This window comes from Lithobates pipiens, unplaced genomic scaffold (assembly GCF_037356315.1).
Source record: "Lithobates pipiens isolate NorthernLeopardFrog02 unplaced genomic scaffold, aLitPip1_a1.2 Scaffold_19, whole genome shotgun sequence".
Lineage (NCBI taxonomy): Eukaryota > Metazoa > Chordata > Amphibia > Anura > Ranidae > Lithobates > Lithobates pipiens.
The window spans coordinates 520,550,124-520,572,283 of record NW_027507764.1 but is presented as its reverse complement, the minus strand read 5'-3'; the positions used below and the strand labels follow the sequence as shown (position 1 = coordinate 520,572,283).

Genomic DNA, 22,160 nt, shown 5'->3' with positions numbered 1-22,160 from the left:
GAGAATGCTTACGGCCACATCACCCTGAAAGCACCCGATCTCGTCTGATTTCAGAGGCTAAGCAGTGTCAGGCCTGGTTAGTACCTGGATGGGAGACTGCCTGGGAAGACCAGGTGCCATAGAAGGATCTGGCCTGGTTAGTGTCTTGATTGGGAGATCGCCTGGGAATACCGGATGCCGTAGACTTCTTTTTATGTTGTTGGCTTTGACCTGTTTTTTTTAGCTTTTTTCCCAAGGTGAGCATCTTGGCCTTTGTCAAGAGGCTTCAGAGTGCCCAAAGAGAGTGCCTACGGCCAAATCACCCTGAGAGAGCCCAATCTCATCTGATCTTGGAGGCTAAGCAGCGATGGGCCTGGTTAGTACCTGGACGGGAGACAGCCTGGGAATACCAGGTGCCGTAGGCTTCTCATTATGTTGTCGGCGTTGACCTGTGTTTTTTCCCTTTTTTCCCAAGGTGACCATCTTGCCATTTGTCAAGAGGGTTGAGAGTGCACAAAGAAATTGCCTACGGCCACAACACCCTTAAAGCACCCAATCTCGTCTGGTCTCAGAGGCTAAGCAGGGTTGGGCCTGGTTTGTACCTGGATGGGAGACCGCCTGGGTTTTCCAGATGCCGCAGGCTTCTTTTTATGTTGTTGGTGTTGACCTGTTTTTTTTCGCTTGTTTCCCAAAGTGATCATCTTGGCATTTGTCAAGAGGGTAGAGAGTGCTTAAAGAGATCGCTTACAGCAGCATCACCCTGAAAGCACCTTATCTCTTCTGATCTCGGAGGCTAAGAAGGGTTGGGCCTAGTTAGTACTTGAATGGGAGACGGCCTTGGAATACCAGGTGCCGTATTCTTCTTTTCATGTTGTTGGCGTTGACCTGTTTTTTTTTGCTTGTTTCCCAGGGTGACTATCTTGGCATTTTTCAAGAGGGATGAGAGTGCCCAAAGAGATTGCCTATGGGCACATCACCCTGAAAGCACCCAATCTCCTCTGATCTCAGAGGCTAGAAAGGGTCGTGCCTTGTTAATACCTGGATGGGAGACCGCCTGGGAATACTAGGTGCTGTAGGCTTCTTTTTATGTTGTTGGCGTTGACTTGATTTTTTGTTTGCTTCCGAAGGTGACCATCTTGGCGTTTGTCAAGAGGGTTGAGCGTGCCTGAAAAAAATCTACTATGGCTGCATCACCCTGAAGGAGCCCAATCTCATTTGATCTCAGAGGCTAAGCAGGGTTGGGACCTGGTTAGTACCTGGATGGGAGACCGCCTGGGATTTCTCAATGCCATAGGCTTTTTTTTTAAGTTGTTGCTTGATTCCCAAGGTGACCATCTTGGCGTTTGTCAAGAGGGTTGAAAGTGCCTGAAGGGATTGCCTACGGGCACATCACCCTGAAAGCACCCGATCTCATTTGATGTTGGAGGCTAAGAAGAGTCAGGCCTTGTTAGTACGCGGATGGGAGACCGCCTGGGAATACCAGGTGTCGTAAGCTTCTTTTTATGTTGTTGGCGTTGACCTGTTTTTTTTAGCTTGTTTCCCAAGGTCACCATCTTGGTGTTTGTCAAGAGGGTTGAGGGTGCCTGAAGAGATTGCCTATGGCCACATCACTCTGAAAGCACCCAATCTTGTCTGATCTTGGAGGCTAAGAATAGTCAGGCCTGGTTAGTACCTGGATGGGAGACCACCTGGGAATACCAGTTATTGTAGGCTTCTTTTTATGTTGTTGGCGTTGATTCGTTTGTTTTTTTCCGCTTGTTTCCCAAGGTGACCATCTTGGCATTTGTCAAGAGGGTTGAGAGGTGCCCAAAGAGATCGCTTACAGCAGCATCACCCTGAAAAAGCCCTAGCTCTTCTTATCTCTGAGGCTAAGAAGGGTTGGGCCTAGTTAGTACCTGGATGGGAGATGGCGTTGGAATACTAGGTGCCGTATTCTTCTTTTTATGTTGTTGACATTGACCTGTCTTTTTTCGCTTGTATCTCAAGGTGACTATCTTGGCATTTGTCAAGAGGGTTGAGAGTGCCCAAAGAGATTGCATATGGGCACATAACCCTGAAAGCGCCCGATCTCCTCTGATCTCAGAGGCTAAACAGGGTTGGGCCTTGCTAGTACCTGGATTGGAGACAACCTGGGAATACTAGGTGCTGTAGGCTTCTTTTTATGTTGTTGGCGTTGACTTGTTTTTGTTTTGTTTGTTTACCAAGGTGACCATCTTGGTGTTTGTCAAGAGGGTTGAGAGTGCCTGAAGAGCTTGCCTATGGCCACATAACCCTGAAAGCACCAGATCTCGTCTGATCTCAGAGACTAAACAGGGTCGGGCCTTGTTAATACCTGGATGAGAGACCACCTGGGAATACTAGGTGCTGTAGACTTCTTTTTATGTTGTTGGTGTTGACTTGTTTTTTTTTTGTTTTTTTCAGAGTTGAGAGTGCCTGAAGTTATTGGCTACGGCCACATCCCCCTGAATCTGTTCCATCTCGTCTGATCTTGGAGGCTAAGCAGGGTCGGGCCTGGTTAATGCCTGGATGGGAGACCGCCTGGGAATACCAAGTGTCGCAGGCTTCTTTTTTTTTTTCAAATATAATTTTTTCTCCAAACAGGGGAAGACGGTCCCCCGAGTACATAATGCAACAGAGAAATACAGAGCAAAAAGCAGCTGAACAATACTTGATACAGGTATATTCGCAACTGTGAGTCTGCCTTCCATCAATCATAATGATTCAAGGCACGGATAAAGTACTGTACCAAGATCCAGGGTCACACAAACCCCAGGTCCCTCCGGCATAATCCATCCAGAGGGGGGGTGGGGCCGTCATTCCCAATTTTCCACTTTTTCCAAAAGAGAGAGTGGGTGGAGGGGGTGAGAGATAGGGGAGGAAGGCAGAAAAGAGAAGGGGTGAAAGATCAGGAGGAGAAGAGGGGACGAGACACAATGGCAGCCACTGTCCAAGGGGCCAGTCAAGGAAAGCTCAGAGCATTAAGGTGATAGCAGGCGACATCCTTCCAGCGAGAATATAAAGGTATTTCAGATGTCCCAGGTTTGTTTAAAAAATTCTTGTTTACCTTGTGATGTGAGGATCAAGTCCTCCATTTTTTTTAATGTCCTCTATTTTCCTAAGCCAGTGAGTAATGAAAGGGGGGGAACATTTTTTCCAATAGAGAGGGATGCAGGATTTCGCCGCATTTATCACATGCCGTAAAATTTATTTTTTTGTACTTCTTAATGGGAATCTGTCAATGGTGCAAGAGAAAGAATGCAGCCTCTTCCGGGATGGAGAAGTCTGTGAATTTTTGTGTTATGCATCGGATCTCTGTCCAGAAGTCCACCAAGCTGGGGCAGGACCAAAAAATGTGGATCAACGTGCCCTCTTCTTCTCCACACCTCCAGCATATGTTCGAGGAAGAGGGGAATTATTTATGCAGCTTTGATGGTGTCAAATACCACCTGGTGAGAAGTTTAAAATTTGTCTCCTGTATCTTCGTGCACAGCGAGGTTTTGAGAGCCAAAGTGATAATGCGTTGTCTCTGTGCTGGGGAAAACGAGCAATTAAGGTCCTTTTCCCAGGTTGACAGGCAGGTGAAGTGTGGGTGATCTGTTTGAGAGAGAATGTGGACCAAAGGGCCTTTGCTCCTGCATAGAGCCTCAAACTCCGTCTGAGGGCGTGCGAAAGTTTGAGTATTGGGGATGGAATGGAAAAAATGATGTTGTTGCGCCGCTCTCCAAAAAGGCATTTGGAAAAGCCCTGTCGGATCTGTTAGGGTTGAGAAAGAAGGTCATTTTCCATCAATGACGAATTTAGACGCATGGTCTAGGTTGGAATTTCTAAGTGGGTCCCCGGTTCCAAGTTCGGATGGCCACGTATAGGGAATAGGGGGGAAGTCAAAGACGTGAGTGTGTTTTGGGTAGCGATCAGGTGACTGACTTTCAATGAAGCCCCTATAGTGGGATGTGACGTCAATTCTGTGGGTAAATCCTTATAGCACCACATGGTGCTTCTTAGCGGAATTTGGGAGTGAGATTGTCCTAGTAGCACCCAGAGCTTAGAAAGTTTGTTTCCATTCCAGTCCAATACACGCCCCAGATGGGAGGCCAGGTAGTAGCATCGCAAGTCAGGGAGAACCAACCCTCCCTGTTGTTTAGACAATGTCAGCTGTGACCACTTAAGTCTGGGATTTTTGTGGGCCCAGATAAATTGAGTGAGCAGGGATTGAGCTTGCTTAAAAAACGGGACTGGAATCTGGATCGGGAGAGCTTGGAAAAGATAGGTAAATTTAGGGAGTATGTTCATTTTAATGAGATTGCATCTCCTGAACCAGGAATGGAGGCCAGAATGCCACCCGTGAAGCAAACTGCGGATCTTAGTGACAAGGGGTGGGGGGAAGTTCAACATAAACGTACGCGCGTTGTCCTGTGGAATGTAAGTACCTAAGTACTTAAGGGCTGTATGGGTCCATTTAAATCGAAAATTGGACTACAAGTCTAGTAACGTTTGCGGGCGGACTTCGACCCCCATGGCCTCTGATTTCAAGAAGTATCCCGTATATCTGGAATTCCCGAAGGAGATTTGGCAAGGAAACTCTGGGATTCGTCAACGAGAACAGCATGTCATCTACGTAGGCAGATGTCAATAGTACCGATTTGGAGTCGCGTTATGTCTGAGTTTTGTCGAATTGTGGAGAGAAAGGGTTCCAATGACAGTGCGAATAACTGGGGCGACAGGGGGCAACCCTGTCTGGTCCCATTCCCGATGTCAAGGGGAGATGAGAGCACCCCATTCGCTTTGAGTTGAGCTGAAGGGCGTGAGTATATCTTACTTATCCATGCCAACATCCGTTCACTCAGACCTATATGGCGAAGGACCGAGAACATGAATGTCCATTTGACCCGATCAAAAGCCTTCTCGGCATCAGTACTCACGAAAAGACAAGGGGTCCCAGATGACTTTGCTTTATGGACCAGGGTAAGCACCTTAATGGTGTTGTCCCTATCTTCCCTGGTGGGAATAAAACCTAACTGGTCAATATGTATAAGGGACTGCAAGTGCTGTGCCAATCACGTGGCAAGGATTTTAGAGAATCGTTTTAGGACCGAATTTAGGAGGGAAATTGGTCTGTAGCTCCCACAAAGGCCCGGGTCTTTGCCCTCCTTAGGTATCAACGAGATGTGGGCTCTAAGGGTATGCTCAGGAAAATCCCCATTCAAGCTCAGAGTATTCAATAAATTCACCAAGCGCGGGCCGAGAATAGGGAGGAAGGTCTTATAGTATTGTGCGGTATATCCGTCAGGGCCCGGAGCCTTACCCACCTTCGGAGGTCCCACGGCCATCTGGACTTCTTCCAGTGTGATCGGGTTGGTAGACCAGAACCGGTTACATATCTGTCTATATTGTCCTGTCCGGACCCTGAATCGGGCAGGTTGTAGAGATCAGAGTAGCATTTTTCAAAGACTTTGGCTATTTGGGTTGGGGTAGAGCCCCTCTGGCCATTCTCATCTATCAACTGTTGTATGTAAGAGGCAGATTTCAACTCCTTTACTGACCTGGCAAAGATTTTTCCGCATTTGTCCCCTGATTCCTACATCAGTTTACGACAAAACTGGAGTACTGCTTTCGCTTTATAATGGAGTAGGTCAGTAATCTGGGTACGGAGTGTCCCCAATTCAATCTCTAAGGTCCGTGAGGGGGCATGTTTATGTTTCGCTTCCACAGAGGCAAGTTCACAAAACAGATTAGCAATTTGTTCCTTCCGTGTTCGTTTGATGCGTGCCCCGTGCCTGATAAGTACCCTGCGGAGTACTGACTTGTGAGCCTCCCAAATTATCCCCGGGTCGCAGTCCTGCGTTTAGTTTTCTTGGAAATAAAGGTCCAATTCCCTGGTCACATCTGCTAAAACTTCCGGTATCTGGAGGAGGCTCTCATTAAGGTGCCAGAATAGAGTCCTAGGTGAGGGGTTCCTAGAGAGGGTGTAGGTAAGGGCTACAGGAGCGTGGTCAGACCAAGTAATATGGCCGATGGAGGAAGAGCTCACCAAGTGCAGTTGGTCATGTGGAATCAAGAAGAAGTCTATCCTCAAGTATGATTTGTGAGGGGAAGAGCAAAAAGAGTAGTCCCTTTCCCCGGAGTGTTGCAGACACCAGATATCAACTAATTGGTCATTCAGTAAGCACTTAGTAATCCGCTTTCTAGAGTAAATGAGGAGCGAGGAGCAAGAGGCAGAAGTGTCAACCGATGGTGAAAGGGGACATTAAAGTCCCCACCTAATATCAACTGGCCCTCCCGAAAGTCACATCATCTGTGCAGGGTAGTTCTGAGGAATGTGTCTTGGTGATCATTGGGAGCGTACACAGTGGCAAATGTAAAAAGGAGCTCTCCAATGTGGCCCCTAAGAAAAAGATATCGGCCCCCAGGGTCCACCAGAGAATCCTGGAGAACCGAGGGGAGCCTGCTAGAGATCAGAATGGAGATTCCCTTGGTCTTAGAGGAGGGGTTAGTAGAGTGGTAGACCTTAGCGAAGGATCTTGACCGTAGAAAGGGGGGGCTAGTATTTTTAAAATGTGTTTCTTGTATAAAGGCCACATCAGTACAGGAAGTCTTCAGTTCTCACAGGAGGATCCACCGTTTTTCAGAGGAGTTCAGTCCCTTAACGTTTAGAGAGGTGACCTTGACTGAGTCTGCCATCGCTCCTCGGGGAGGGGAAGGGGGACGTCCGAGAAAAGCAAAGAAAGTTGAACCAAGGTAGGTATTGGGTAGGTAATGTATGGAGGGAACTAAGGGGGAAAAAGGAAGGGCAAATGGAAGGAAAGGTAAGGGGAAAAAGAGGCCGGGCACCTCAACCCCAGGGGGAGAGGGAAATTAAGGGTTGTCCGCACTCAACAGTACAGGAATTGTATACTAAAACAGCACAATTATGCTATAGCGTTTACCAGATGTACACTGGGTTTAAAGCGCCGTCCTACTTGGGTTGGTGGGTAGACAGGTCGGAGAGGGAGCCCCCGGATCCCAGTCCCCCCAGTCCCTGCAGTGGTAAATGTCACGTCTGATACCGGTATGCAAATAAAAGACAATCAGTAACATCATAGAACCAAAAAACAATAGTATAATTAAAACAGAGGTAGAGCATAGAACTGTCAGCACTGAGGGGTCTCCTCAGCTCGCCCTAAATGTAGGCATGCACGAGGGAGCCCGTCACAACAGAAAAGGCATCACAGAATGGGATCCACCACCCCCCGTCCCATACCCCAAAAGTACATGCAGCCCCCGAACAAATGTATTTCTCTCTTTGGCAGATTGTCCTCTTCTTACCCCCTCTCCTCCATCCACGCCCCGGGGGAAAAGGGGGAGGGAAGGGGAGAAAAGAGGGGGGTAAGGGGGGAAAGGGGGAGTGAAAGGGGGGAATGAAGGGGGGAGGGAAGGGAAGGAGGTAAGGGAGGGAAGGGGGGAGGGAAGGAGGGGCAGCAAAGGAGAGGGGACAAACATGCGGAAAGGTCAAGTCCTTTAGCGTGCTCACACCAGCAACCACCCGGACCCCATAAGTTTCAACTCCTCCCCTCCATGGTCACCACATGAAGATGAAAGAGGAGCAGCCCTGGTCGGTGCATGGAGAATCCGGCAGGCAAGGGGCTGGGGCCACCATCCCTCCATCCAACGGGAGACTTCACCCGAGCAGCAGTTCTGGGGCCCGCCAATTAGTGTCTCTCCTGCATCACCATCGGGGGCTGTGTAGAGCATCCAGAGGGAGGCTGGGACCGCCAAAACAGTAAGGGGTAAATCCTCCAGGGGGGTCCAGAGTCAAACTGGAGGGAAGCAGTGTCTCGCACCAATAGGCTCAATAAATAAGTCATCCAGGGTGTCCTCGAAAGCTGCAGAAGGCAATGTCGGCAAAGAGTAGGTGGGGGCCAGAGGGGGGGACGAGGGGCGCAACCAGGGAGAGGGGACACATATGCGGGAATGTCAAGCCCTTCCAGTACAGCGCACTAGGTATCACTCAGACCCCCCAAAGTGCAACTCCCCCCTCTAAGGTCAAGACTCCAGAAGGGAAGATGAGCCGCCCTGGTCTGTACATGAAAGAACCTGCTGCCAAGGGGTTGGGGCCATCATCCCTTCCTCCAATGGGAGATGCCACCTGTCAAGTGGTGCCCCTCCGACAATGTGGTCGGGGTATATGTGGAGCATCCAGGGGGAGGCAGGGACCACCCAAACAGTGAGGGGTAACGCCTCCAATGGGGACTGGTGTCAGACAGGAGGATAGCGGTGTCTTGTACAAGTTGGTTAATTAGACAAGTCATCCAGTATGTTCCTGTGAGCAGCGGAAGGAAAGGTCGGTAAGGATTATGAATGGGTGGGGGCCAGGGAGTGCATAAAACTGCCACCAGATGACCGGGGCAGAGAGGGCAAGGGGATGAAAGTCAGATCTGGTAGGTGGGGGGGGGGGTGAGGAGTCTCACTCATATTACTCACGTTGGCCATCCCTTGAAGCTGAGCTCTCTGCATACCCAGGATGTTCTTCTGTATAATCTAGCCTATCTGTATACATTAGCCTGTCTTTTGTACACATTAGCCTCTCTGTATCAACTAGCCGGTCTTCTGTATACACTAGTCCGTCCCTAGCTTGTCTTTTATACACATAGTCTCTCGGTATACCCCGCCTTTCTGTATACATCTTTATACCCTAGCCTCTATGTATAATCTTGCCTCTCATTATACCCCAGCCTGTATTCTGTTTACCCAATTTTGTCTTTTATATAAACTAGCCTGTCTACTGTATAACTTAGCTTCTCATTATACCCCGGCCTCACTGTCAGCTTGTCTCTGTACACTAGCCTCTCTGTTTTCCCTAGTCTCTCTGTTTAAAATAGCCTCTCTGTATACACTAGTCTGTCCGTATACTTTAGCAAGTCTGCACACACTAGCCTCTTTGTGTAAAACAGCCTCTCCCTCAGTATAACCTCGCCTCCATCTCTGCATATCCAGTACGTTCTTCTGTATAATCTAGCCTGTCTTTTGTACACATTAGCCTCTCTGTATAAACTAGCTGGTCTTCTGTATACACTATTCCGTCTGTATACACTAGCAAGTCTGTGTAACCCGGTCTCTCTCTCCCTAGAAAACACCGACCCTGACAGAGGAGGAGGGTTTAATAGTCCCTCAGACTCCTCCCACAAATACGGGCTGGCCTGCGGCCAGCCTTCCCACTTGTAATCGGAGTCTTCAAGTGGGAAATGCGATATTACTTAACCACTTCCCACCCGGCCAATGCACATATACGGCCGGGTGGGAGCCGTCTACTTCTGATAGGACGTTCAGGAATGTCAATCAGGGCTCTGTGATTGGCCCTCCTGATCACATGACGGCCGTGTCCAATCACGGCCGTCATGTGATGTAAACAAACAGCCAGTTGCTAGGCAATCGGCTCCTCCTCTCCTCACACAGAAGTCATCGCTGAGGAGAGGAGAGTAGATTGCTGCAGCCGGCTGATGATCAGTGAGTATGAGCTGTTTTTTACAGCTTTTTACTCACTGATCTTCAGTCTAGTGTAAACACACAACACACCACACAGTGTAAACACAGTCCCCACATATGTCCCCATAACACTCATGTCCCCAAAACATACATGTCCCCAAAAAATAAAAACACATGTCCCTAATAATAAAAACATGTCCCCCACATATGTCCCACTAAAATCACTTGTCCCAATGATTATGTGCACACATATGTACGTGATCACCTGCACACATATGTACATGATCATTTGCGTACATATGTCCGTGATCACACAAACCAATTATTATACACTTAACGGATTTTTTTTTACCAAAAACATGTAGCAGAATACATTTTGGCTTAAATTTATGACAAAATTTGATTTTATTGGATTTCTTTTAAAATAGAAAAAAGAAAATATTGTTTTTTTTCCAAATTTCCGCTTTTTTGCGCTTATATCGCAAAAAATAAAAAACGGAGTCGTGAATAAATACCACCAAAATAAATCTCTATTTGTGCGAACAAAATGATAAAAATTTCATTTGGGTACAGTGTAGCATGACCGCGCAATTGTCACTGAAAGCGCTAGAGCGATGAAAGCTGAAAATTGGGCTGGGAAGGAAGGGGGCGAAAGTGCCCTGTATTGTAGTGGTTAAGAACCAAGGCCTGAGGTGTGCCATGGCCTGGATGGTCAGTATGCTTGAAAAGAGGGCAAAAAGACACAAGTATAGGTGGAAAAGGAAAGGTAAAGATCCCATCCATAAAATGACATATGCCCAAACGCCAACTGTAAGTTACCGCTGTGAGAGTAGAACCCACCGACTCTTGACCTGAAGATGAGAAGGAACCCCTTAAGAGCCTGCAAGCTACGCAAACCCAAATGAATGTCCCGTGAAGGATAGGATGAGCCTGATGCCCAAGGTAACCCAGACATGAGAATGAACTTCTTGTGAATGAGAGGATACGTGGGGAAAAGGGAGCAAGGGCTGACCCGAAGAACCCTACAAGAAGATGGCTGAGCAGACTGAAAAAACCCAACACAAGACTGCCTGGGGTATACAGTGAGGCTATTATAATTGGAATGAGGCTGGGGTAATAAGATTGGCTTGGGTATACGGCGAGGTAGACCCTAGAAAAGAAACAGAAATCAGAAAAGTCAAACAAGGTAATACAGATAGGCTAATGTTATTCCCCTGAGCCTGGTGTATACAGAAGAATGGCTAGTGTATACAGAGAGGCTAGTGTGTACAGATGACAAGCTATTGTTTACAGATAGGCTTGTGTATACAGAAGAGAGTCTGGGGAATTCAGTGAGGCTAGTGTATGCAGAGAGGCTGGGACACCGAGACTATTGTAAAAAGAAGGCAGGCTAGTGTATATAGGTCACGGGCACGTGTATACAGAAGACAGAGAGGCTAGTCTATATAGAGGGACTGGTGTACACAGAAAGATTAATGTATACAGAAAGGCTAGCGTGTACAGAAGACATGACTTTATTTTTTGCTAATGCAACTACATCTAAATCATGTAAAGAGTTACAGTGCTTTTTTCATATTTGGTGCTGTTAAAAGGTCAGTAGTGTGTTGTCAGTGGTGATATCAATGTGACAGTTAATGTAGAGAACTACATATATAAAAAATAGAGCAAAAGAGTGCTAAGTTTATTTTGTTAAGTCATTGACTGATAGACGTTAAGTAATTGGCCGTTATTGGTTTGGCAGTACATGGTTTATTTTGATGTAAGATAGTTTTATTCTCTACCTATAGCCGAGTTTTAGACGACTTTATTATTAGCATTAGTCGCATTAATCATATTTATTATGCAGAGTGTAAGTATTGTAGTGAGACGATATTGCTTTTGAAATATTTGTATTATTATACATAGCATTGTTAGTAGACCAATAGGACAATTTACATGGCTTAATATTGCAGAGCGTAATTTAACAGGAAAGAAATCCAAAGCGTTAGTTGCAGTAGCTTCATAAAACTGAGAAATCGTTGCATTACTCTAAATGTAAAAGTTGTTCCGGTAGCACTGAGAAGACTGATATTAGATGAGTGATCTACCCATTCCGTTTACTATTGCAGAGAGATACCGGTTAAATGTTAATATCTTAATATTTATTGCTGCGTGTAAGGTAGAAATAAGATGGTTTTGTGTGAGTTGGTTTACCAGGATATAGAGATCGTAATCTGGTTATTCTAATAATAAATATAGCAAAATAACACAGATTAATATTGAGACAGTATATACAAGTCGAGTTTAAGTGGAAATACAGGAAATGACAGCAACGACGTGTGTAGGTTTTTATCACTCGGGTTCATTACGTGTCTTTAATAATGTAGTAAATATACCCCAAATATAGCATAAAGATAAGAAAGGAAAATAACTGGCAGAGGATGACATGGCAAAAAGACAAACTGCATTAGAAATGTGAATGTGAATTAGAGATGAAATGTCAATCCCCATTGGTAACCATTAATAAAGTTAACACGGCTACGTACAGCAAAGTTTGAGCTAAGCAGCTAAATATTCCTTTATATTGCAGAGCTTAAGTATTGCAGTTGAAAAGAGATCGGAAGCGTTTTTTGCAGTAGCTTCAAAATGACTGAGAAATCATTTCATTACTCTAAATGAAAAAGTTATCCCGGTAGCACTGAGTGGACTGATATTAGATGAGTTATCGTTGTAATACAAATTCAGTTTCCTATAGCAGAGAGATACCAGCTAAATGTAAGAAGAGCAATTGAACTGTTCACATCGGTAGCATTGCATTACTCTTAATATGTGAAGCGTGTAAAGAAGCAAAAGATGGTTTTGTATTATCCTAAAAGTAGCAGTATACGTAATAAAGGTGGATTTAGACATAGCAAACCCTATAATCTAATTTAGCAAAATTAGAAAGGATAATATTGAGACAGTATAAACAGGTCGAGTTTAAGTGGAAATACACAAAATATCTAGCTTACCTTTACATTGTTCAATAGAGCCTTGCAAAGTAATACCAAGTTAGAATATCGGACTAGCAATTAGATGAGATGATTGCTGTAATCATAAAATATCAGCAACTTGTCTTTAAGGATGAGAAAGTATAATAACCGGAAAAGTATGAAATTTTAAAGAGACAAATTGCATTAGAGATGTGAGATAGACATGAAATGTCAATCCCCATTGGTTACTTACATGAAACCATTAATACAGTTAACGCGGCTACATACAGCAAAGTGTGAGCTAAGCAGCTAAAGGGTATACATTATTTAAGAGTAAATTAACGTAGCTTGTAAATTCCAACGTGTAAATCGTGCCATTAATTTTGTTACGCACGAAGGCGGCTTACACAGACTTTTCTCCGTTTCCACTGGTTATCCGCATAATGTATCAGTAACCCTGAAAATTAATAGTGATAGACAGTTTACAATAGGATGTATGCTTGATGTGAATGTAAAATAGTTGCATTATGTGTTATTAATGTAATCAAACTTTATTGCTATCCTTTGCTACTGCAACCACTTTCTCGCATTTTGCTGCTTTTAAAAAATGTGTTGCCAATGTTATGTGTTACAAATGGTTATCAGTGTGACAGTTGAAGTAATATACAAAATAGAGTCAGAAAGAGAATCCTATTGCATAGAGGTAGAGAGATGGTTGCATTATTCTTAATGTGCCGGCTTTAAAAGGTTTTAAAAAGATGGTTTTGTGTGAATTTTGCTTTAACGTAAAATTAGCTGTAGACATTATATCTATGGTTACGTTTACAATGATTTAGAGATAGTAATCTCTATAATATAATAATAATAAGTATATTGAGGCAGTAAATATAAATACAGATAAAGTGAATACACAAAAGGGATCAAGAGATTGTTGCAAAGTAATATCCTCATTAAGGCCGATTGTCGGAATAGCAACATAACACGAAATATGAGCACGGCTAAAATACAGAAAAACAGTACATTATTTAGGAGTACAGTAGAATATAGTATAAATTATTTAAGATTAAATTGACTTAGCCTGAAAAAATCTAAGTTTAAATCGTTGAGTAAATCGTTGAGTAAATCGTAAATTTATCAGCTAAGTTAACTCTGAGATTATGATTAATTTGACAATTCCATATCGCGTTCATTTCCACTGGTATAATCATAATGTAATATCAGTAATTGCTATCAGTAAATGTTAAAATTTTAGACAGTTTACATTAGGATGTGGAATTGATATGGATTTAAAAGCGGAACATTAATTTTCTGAAGCATATGGCAGAAAGACGGCTTACACTGCTTTTCTCACATTTTTCTGCGGTAAAAAGAAATGTTTTGTCACTGTGTTTTAACTGTGCAATGATCCTAGTGCAGAGAGATACTCAGTTAATGTCAGAGATACTCGGTTAATGTCAGAAAAGCAATAAAACTTTTTACATCGTTAGCGAGCGATAGTTACATTACTCATAATATGTGCAGCATGTCTGGTAGCAAATGGATGGTTTTGTGAACATTTTGCATTACCGTACAATTAGCGGTAGACCTCGCCGACTGTATACACCAGACTCTCTGAATACACTAAACCCTCTGTATACCACATCCTGTCTTCTGTATACACTAGACTGTAAAAATTAGCTAGAATACACCAGCCTGTCTTCTGTACCCACTAGACACTCTGTATACACTACCCAGTCTTCTGTATACACTGTCAGCTTTGATGTATACCCAAGCCTGTCTTCTGTATATGCACTGTCCTTTCTGTATACACTCGACTCTCTCTATACACGAATCTCTCTATATACACTAACATCTTTGTATATACTAGCCTCTCTTTAAACTAGCCTCTCTGTGTACCCCAGCCTCACTGTTTACTCTAGCATCTCTGTATACTCAAGCCTATCTGCATGCACGAGTCTGTATTCTGTATTCACTAGCCTTTCTTCTGTATGCTGTAGTCTTCTTTATATACCAGCTTCTCTGTACACCCTTGCATCTCTGTAAACACTGTGTAAACTAGCCAGTCTTATTTATACACTCGCCGACTGTATACACTAGACTCTCTGAATACCTAGCCTATGTTCTGAATACACTAGCCCGTCTTCGGTCTTCTGTATGCCCTCTCTGTATAAACTAGCATCTTTCTATACCCCAAACTGTCCTCTGTAAACACTTGTCTCTCTTTATAGCCTGTTTAGCCTTTCTTCTGTACACACTAGCTTCTCTGTATACACTAACCAGGCTTCTATATAAAATAGCTTCACTGTATGCACTAGCCTCTCTGTATAATCTAGCCTCTCTTTATACCCTAGATAGTGTTCTGCATACACTAGCCTCTCCGTAGAAGCCAGCCTTTATTCTGTATTCACTAGCCTTTCTTCTGTATGCTGTAGTCTTCTATATATACTAGCTTCTCTGTACACCCTTGCATCTCTATACACCAGACTCTCTGAATACACTAAACCCTCTGTATACCACAGCCTGTCTTCTGTATACACTAGACTTTAAAAACTAGCTAGAATACACCAGCCTGTCTTCTGTATCCACTAGATTCTCTGTATACACTACCCAGGCTTCTGTATACACTGTCAGCTTGGATGTATACCCAAACCTGTCTTCTGTATACACTAGTCTCTCTATATGCACTGTCCTATCTGTATACACTCGACTCTCTCTATACACTAACATCTTTGTATATACTAGCCTCTCTTTAAACTAGCCTTTCTGTGTACCCCAGCCTCACTGTTTACTCTAGCATCTCTGTATACTCAAGCCTATCTGCATACACGAGTCTGTATTCTGTATACACTAGCCTCTCTTTAAACTAGTCTCTGTATACCCCAGAATAACTGTATACTCTAGCCTCTCAGTATACACTAGCATTTCTGTACACATCACCCTATCTGTATTCACTAGCCTCTCTGTATACCCCAGCCTGCCTCTCTCTATACACTAGCTTTTCTTCTGAATATAATAGTCTCAGTCTCTCTCTATAACCAAGCCTGTTTTCTCTATACATTAGCATGTGTCCTGTATACACTAGCCTGTCTTCTTTATTCTCTAGCCTACCTTCTGTATACCTTAGCCTCTCTGTATAAACTAGCCTTCCTTCTATATACACTGCCATTTATGAGGTAAACAAAGAGTCTAGTGTACATAAACGACAGGCTAGTGTATAAAGAGAGGATAGGGTATACAGAAGAAAGCCTAGTGTATACAGAACACAGGCTAGTACCCTGAGCCTGGGTGAGAGAGGATGAGGAGCATTAGGAGGGCTTGGTCTTTCACATCCGACCAAGCCATGATGTGGCTCAACACGTCCAGCTGCCGAAAATAAGGACAAGCGTGGGAGGCACACAACACCCACTGTAACAGTGCTAGGTTCCTGCATTACAGAAACAGAACACCAGCAATAAGGGGTATCTTCAGGTGTATACTGTGCAGGAGGCACACAACACCCACTCTAACTTCTGCACTGCCGATGCCTGTATTGCAAAAATTGAACACCAGTAATAAAGGGTAGCTTCAGGTGTGTACTGTGCAGGAGGCACATAACACCCACTGTAACAGTGCTAGGTTCCCAAGCAGTAAAGACACTGTCCCTGCCTATCGTCCTCTTTCCCTGACCGCCGCAACACACTATACAAGGCCGCTGCGCTGGCTGCCTTATATAGTGTGGGGTGTGTACTAAACCCCCTTGAGCTATAATTGGCCACAGGAATACTGCCTGTGGTCAATTGTGGCTCTCCTCTCAGAGGATGTCACATCTGTTCTTATTATATAGAACTTATTATGCTCCTCGTAAACTGTTTCAATTTGGCCGAACGGCCGGACGCAAGTTGCCCCCGGTGCGGGAACATGGGGGGAGACATGATGCACATGTTTTGGAGATGCCCGAAGTTGATCTGCTACTGGACGGAGGTGACAGGAACCATTGATCAGGTGTTTGGATCCTCCACCAGGATGGAGGCGAAGTATTGTCTCCTGGGATTAGTTGAAGGAGTTGGAAACCCGGGAAGCAGCCAGATGGCAGTTCTGAGATGCCTATTTCAGGCAAGTAAACTGATTGCCCAACCCTGCTTAGCCTCCAATGTTGGCATTGACTTGGTTTTTTTAGCTTGTTTCCCAAGATCACCATGTTGGCGTTTGTCAAGATGGTTGAGAGTGCCCAAAGAGATCGCCTATGGCCCCATCACCTTGAAAGTGCCCGATCTTGTCTGATCTCGGAGGTTAAGCATTGTCGGGCCTGATTAGTAACTGGATGGAAGACCGACTGGGAATACCAGGTGCCGTATGCTTATTTCTTGATCATACATCACGGGACACAGGATCATTACATAATGGGTTATATAGGCACCTCTGGTGATGGGACACTGGTTAACCCCCAATTAAGGAGAATTCCTTCCCTATATAACCCCTCCCATATGGGAGGCACCTAATTTTTCCCTTTGCCAGTGGTGGTTGGTCACGTAAAACATGTGCTATGAAGAAAGTTCTGTGCAGGTCCCTGCGGGGGCCTAAGGGCTACAACAAACCGGATCCATATCTCGGGCCGATATTTTGACTCCCAAGATGATATGGTACCCGGGCCTCGTCATCTGAAGAAACGAGGTTTTGCCTGTAAGTCCTCTCCTATTGGAAGACTGGGCTCTGGGAAAACCAGACTTACTGTACTATTTACATAGTGGCACGAAAGTTTCTGGCAGAGTCTTTTACAAGGTCCAGGTAGGAGGTTCTTCTGAGAAGGAACCCCCAAAAAAACCTGAAGGTTGGCACAACTCTGCCCGCCGTGATGGGTGAAGGCTGGAATCTGTCTGTTTTCAGCAATTCCTGCGGCGAGGACAGGTAAGGGAAGTTAATCCTGTATAAATTATATTATGGATTTCTTCATTGAGTAGTTGTATGTCTTACTTGGTTTCCACCACTAGGGGGAGTAAGAGCAGCCTGATGCATACTTACATGCCTTTCAGATACACACGCTCAGTGAAGCCTGGTTCTCCCAGATGACTCATGTCTCCACTGCAATCTCAGCCACAATGAATGTAATACGTAGTCTGGGGGTCCCAGACAGCTCCGATGGCAATTCCCTTCCCCCCTGGATACCGGCAGTCCTCGTGCACGCACACCAAGCACGCTTCCGTGCTAATGGAGGAGGCGGGAGTGTGTTTGCGAGCCGTGTCGTTCGGTGTGCACGGCGCTGTACTGCGCAGTTTTACAGCCCAGAGCGTCAGGGGGCTGTAAGTGGAGACACAGGAGCTGTGGGCAGTAAGCATCCCAAGGGATTGGATCCAGGCAAACCTAAGACAAACCTACTCAGCATCAGGTTGTGCAGTTTAAGCATATATATTTATTGTGAGACTTTAAGCACAACAGTGATTGCACTTTGTACTAGTACCTCTGCTTTGTAGCTTAGGACTATGTCTCCTTGTAAGAGGGTCTCAGGGGGAGATAACAAGGACACTGGTAAGTCACCGCCTAGGTCTAGGGGTTCTAAAAATGCCTGTAGGTTACCATCCCCCCCCTGCAAGACTGGAGTCAGCCTCACAGGATGAGTCAGTGCCCCTGTCAGGATTTGCAGCCTCTCCTGATATTTCAGCCCCGGTATACATCACTGAGGACTCCCTTAGGGCTACATTGGAAGGTTTTGAAGGGAGAATCATGAATTTTATTTCAGCTTCCCTGAAAGAAAGCAGGAAAAGGGGTAGATCCCCTCCCTCTGCTGAGATTCCTCTTTCAGATGACACTTCTGACAATGAGGAGAGATCCCTATCTTGGGACAGGTATCTTGAGCAGTCGGATGAATCAGAGGAAGAGGAGAGAGTCCCCTCCTCCCAGGCGCTCAGAAAACAGGTGCAGTATTATACTGAATTGGTGCATACCACATTCAGAATGCCTGCTGCTGAGATCGCTACGTCCTCTGTTTCTTCCCTGGGAGTCAGGAAAATCCCACAACCTGCCTTTTCCTTTCCAATTAATCCCTTAATGGATAAATTGTTGTATGAGGATTGGGGACATCCCGATAAACTGTTTGCTCCTCCTAAAAGGTTTTCTATGCTTTATCCTCTGGAGGAAAGTTTCACCAAGAAATGGGGGGTCCCATCTGTCGATGCGGCTGTTTCTTGCGTGAATAGAAATCTGACCTGTCCTTTGGATAATGCTCAGGTATTTAAAGATCCAACTGATAAGAAGCTGGAAACATTATTAAAAGCCTCCTTTTGGGGGGGCGTGTCCTGACCATGGAGGAGTGAGGAAGTGCTTCACCTCAGCTCCGCTCCATCGCCGCACATATCAGCTGCCCTCAGCGGGGAAATCCGATCCACATCACCGGGCTCAATGTCCCAACGATCCCGGCAGTCTTCCCGACCGCCGCAGGGTAACAAGAAGCGGCAGGGACAGCTGGATCAGTTCTTCCCGGGCCCCCACAGACAGGGCCGCGATGGACCCAATATCGACCGGGAAACTTCAGAAAGCTGGGAAATCCTCACAGCCTGCTACTGTGACGCCTTCCCAGTCAACCGGACCGTCTCCCCTGGCTTCTCCGGTGCCCTCCCCAGGATCGGTAAGCGATTCGGCCCCCCCTGCATCCCCCGGGTCCCTGGATGGCCGCTCAGAGGTCTCAGACCTCATGGGAGATGACACAATACGCCGCCATATTATGTCTCTCCCCACCAGAGAGGACCTAGAAAAGTTCACTAGCAGAGTGGAGAAGGCTTTCACCGCTGATATTGCCCAGCTTAAAGCTGATACTACACATCTGGGTCACAGAGTGGAGGCCCTGGAGGAAAAACTAGAGGAGACTCTCCCCGCTATTGCTCTGCTGCAATCTAGGTGCCAAACACAAGACCATCAGCTTGAGGTACTGCTGGGGCAATTGGATGATGTTGAAAACCGCAGCAGGAGGGCCAATATCAGGATCAGGGGGCTCCCGAGGCTACTGGACCCAGGGATATTGTCCCCACTCTGACTGATATCTTTAGGGACATATTGGGAGTCCCAGCCACTGCTCCTATTGAAATAGACCGAGCCCACAGAGCACTGCGCCCCCCGTCTCAAGACGCTGACAATCCCAGGGATATAATCTGTAAACTTCACAAATATACTATCAAGGACCGGATTATGAAAAAAGTGCGGGGTAAGCCCTTTTATGATTTTGATGGTGCTCGACTGACTTTCTATCAGGATCTCTCGCGGCGCACCCTCATGCGGCGGAGAGCCCTTCGCCCGCTCCTTTCTGTGCTCCAGGCTGCAGGACTGTCCTACCGCTGGGGCTTCCCCTTCTCTCTGCATGTGCTTAAGGATGGCAGGCAGGTGACCCTGCGCACAAAAGACGATCTTCCACATTTTCTATCCTCTCTGGGGCTGAATCCCGTGGACTTTCTGGATTGTAGAGGACCCCCGAGCGACTTTCTTGTCCCCCCCCTTCCTCACAGATGGTCTACAGTCACACGCAAGCATCGACGGAGGGACAGACATAGTTCAACCCGCAACTCTTCAGTGGTTCCTTCTACCACCCGAGACTGATACCGAGCCTGGGCTGTGTGATAGACGGCTGATTGCGGACTTTTTCTACTATGATTGCTGGTGTCTGGGCCTCCCCCCACGGGAATTGTAAATGGGATGTTTTGACCCTGTACCCCCCCCCCCCGGGTGTTCCAGGGACCTGGATGTGCCCTATGCGGCCGAAGACTGTGGCTGCCGTGGCCGCAAGAATTTTTGGTGACTTCTCTCCAGCCCTTGTTACTGTTTGACTATCAGATTAGGCCTACAGGGCGGAGAATGTTTACATTCCCAATGTTGGAAGGTGGTCTGCCACGGCGCCCCCTTTTTCTTCCCTTTGCGGGGCACCAGGGGTGGGGGGAGGGGTTTTTTTTAATGTGTTTTGGTTTCTGTTTTTATTTCCCCCTTTTCTTTTGCCATCGTAGCTACCTCCGTGACCCCCCCCCCTCCGCGGTCTGCAGTTTGCTGTGCGGCTACCGTGGCGGGGGGGCCTCTGCCAGGGATCGGCCAGACTCCACGTCCCCGAATGCAATCAGCCCACACTGGGCTTCACCCCTTTTTTCCTCCTCTTTTATTTTTTACTTTTGTTGCTTTTTTGGATCGGTTTTTCTCCCGAATTGAGGCTATTCTGCTCTCAGATGTGGTGGGCGGGGCGGGGACCTTCCTTTTCCCCCTTATTTTGGTTTACGTTCCCCACATAGGCCATCCATCCATGGGTTTAGTTCCCTGTTGGGACTTTAGGAGGGGGCTAGGAGCCCCCCCGGATAGTGGGGTGGGTCCCATCTCCCCCCAAACTGCTGCATTGTCTAATTTTGATGTAGCTGTTTTGTTTTTATGTTGTTGGTATTTTTGTACTATTTTTTTGTGTTTTTTATCTCCCTATCTCTCCCCTTTTCTTCTCCCTCTTTTTTCACTCCCCCCTTTTCCTAGGAGCCTGCTGTTGCTGCGGTCCTTACACCAGGCGGGTTGGGACGCTTGCCCAGTCCTCCACCCTCCAACTCTCCCATGTCTACACTCCAGGTAATTTCCTACAATTTACGGGGTCTCTGCTCTCCGGGGAAGAGGAACAAATTGTGGTGGGAACTTAAAAAGTTGAAGGCCCAAGTGGTCTTCCTGCAGGAAACACATTTCACCAGCCATTCCCTACCCAGGTTGCCCACCCATATGTTTAATCAGTGGTTTCACAGTAGATCTCCTAAGGCCAAGTCCAGAGGGACTGCCATAGCGTTCCATAAGACGTGCCCTTTTCAGCCAGTGGATAGCAAAATTGACCCTCAGGGCTGATTTGTTTTCCTAAAGGGCACCATAGCTGGGTGTATGTACACATTCGCCTCCTTATACGCCCCCAACTCTGATCAGCTTACCTTCCTGGACGCTACCCTTGACCTATTGACAGACTTTAAAGCCGGGTATTTAATTTTAGGCGGGGACTTTAATGTCTGCCCGGACCATCTGCTCGACACTTCGAGCACCCGACCCTCACACTCCCATGCCTTTTTCAAACACTTTCGCAAATCACTGCAGGCACACCTTTTACTTGATATCTGGAGGATTTTGCATCCCTCGGGACGAGACTTTAGCTATTACTCGTCCGTCCATGACGTATACACGCGCATAGACCATGTCTATGTTGACCGTCCCACGCTTGAGCTTCTGCAGACGGCATCCATTGGCAGCATCACCCTTTCGGACCATGCACCGGTTGGCGTGACCATTCAATTACCATCTGGTCCCCACAGGGCCTGGACGTGGAGACTGAACGAAAATCTCTTGGATGACTCTGCTGCGGTTGCCAAGGTGTCGGAGACCATCTACCACTATTTTAGGGAAAACGCCTCGGATGAGATAAGTGCGGGTGTGCTTTGGGAGGGGCACAAAGCCGTGATTAGAGGGGAACTGATATCATTGGGTTCCCAAATCAAGAAAGCACGTCAAGAGGATTTCAACAGGGTTCTGGCCGCCTTACAGGCGGCAGAACTCTCCCATAAGCAGGGGGGGAGCCCAGAGGCTAAGCAGAAGCTTTTTGAATTGCGTGACCTGTTTTTACGTTTATTAGATCGCCACACGTGTAGGCAGGCCAGGCATCTTTCACACAGGTACTATGAACATGGAAACAAATGCGGCCGTATGCTGGCCAGGGCCCTTCGCAAGAAACATGCTCAAGCTTATGTACAGAAGCTCCGTTCCCCCTCAGGTGCCGTTTGGGTCCAATCCAACAAGATTGCCTCGGGGTTC

General features: G+C 46.3%; 6 pseudogenes; all 6 read left to right on the top strand.

The window, feature by feature from the left end:
• Positions 1 to 6: 6 nt before the first annotated feature.
• On the top strand, positions 7 to 125 carry LOC143999033 (5S ribosomal RNA; annotated as a pseudogene).
• A 160-nt stretch (positions 126 to 285) lies between these two features.
• LOC144000014 (5S ribosomal RNA) lies at positions 286 to 404 on the top strand (annotated as a pseudogene).
• A 1,169-nt stretch (positions 405 to 1,573) lies between these two features.
• On the top strand, positions 1,574 to 1,692 carry LOC143998851 (5S ribosomal RNA; annotated as a pseudogene).
• A 322-nt stretch (positions 1,693 to 2,014) lies between these two features.
• On the top strand, positions 2,015 to 2,133 carry LOC143998981 (5S ribosomal RNA; annotated as a pseudogene).
• A 100-nt stretch (positions 2,134 to 2,233) lies between these two features.
• On the top strand, positions 2,234 to 2,352 carry LOC143999331 (5S ribosomal RNA; annotated as a pseudogene).
• A 14,255-nt stretch (positions 2,353 to 16,607) lies between these two features.
• Positions 16,608 to 16,726, top strand: LOC143998942 (5S ribosomal RNA; annotated as a pseudogene).
• Positions 16,727 to 22,160: the final 5,434 nt, after the last annotated feature.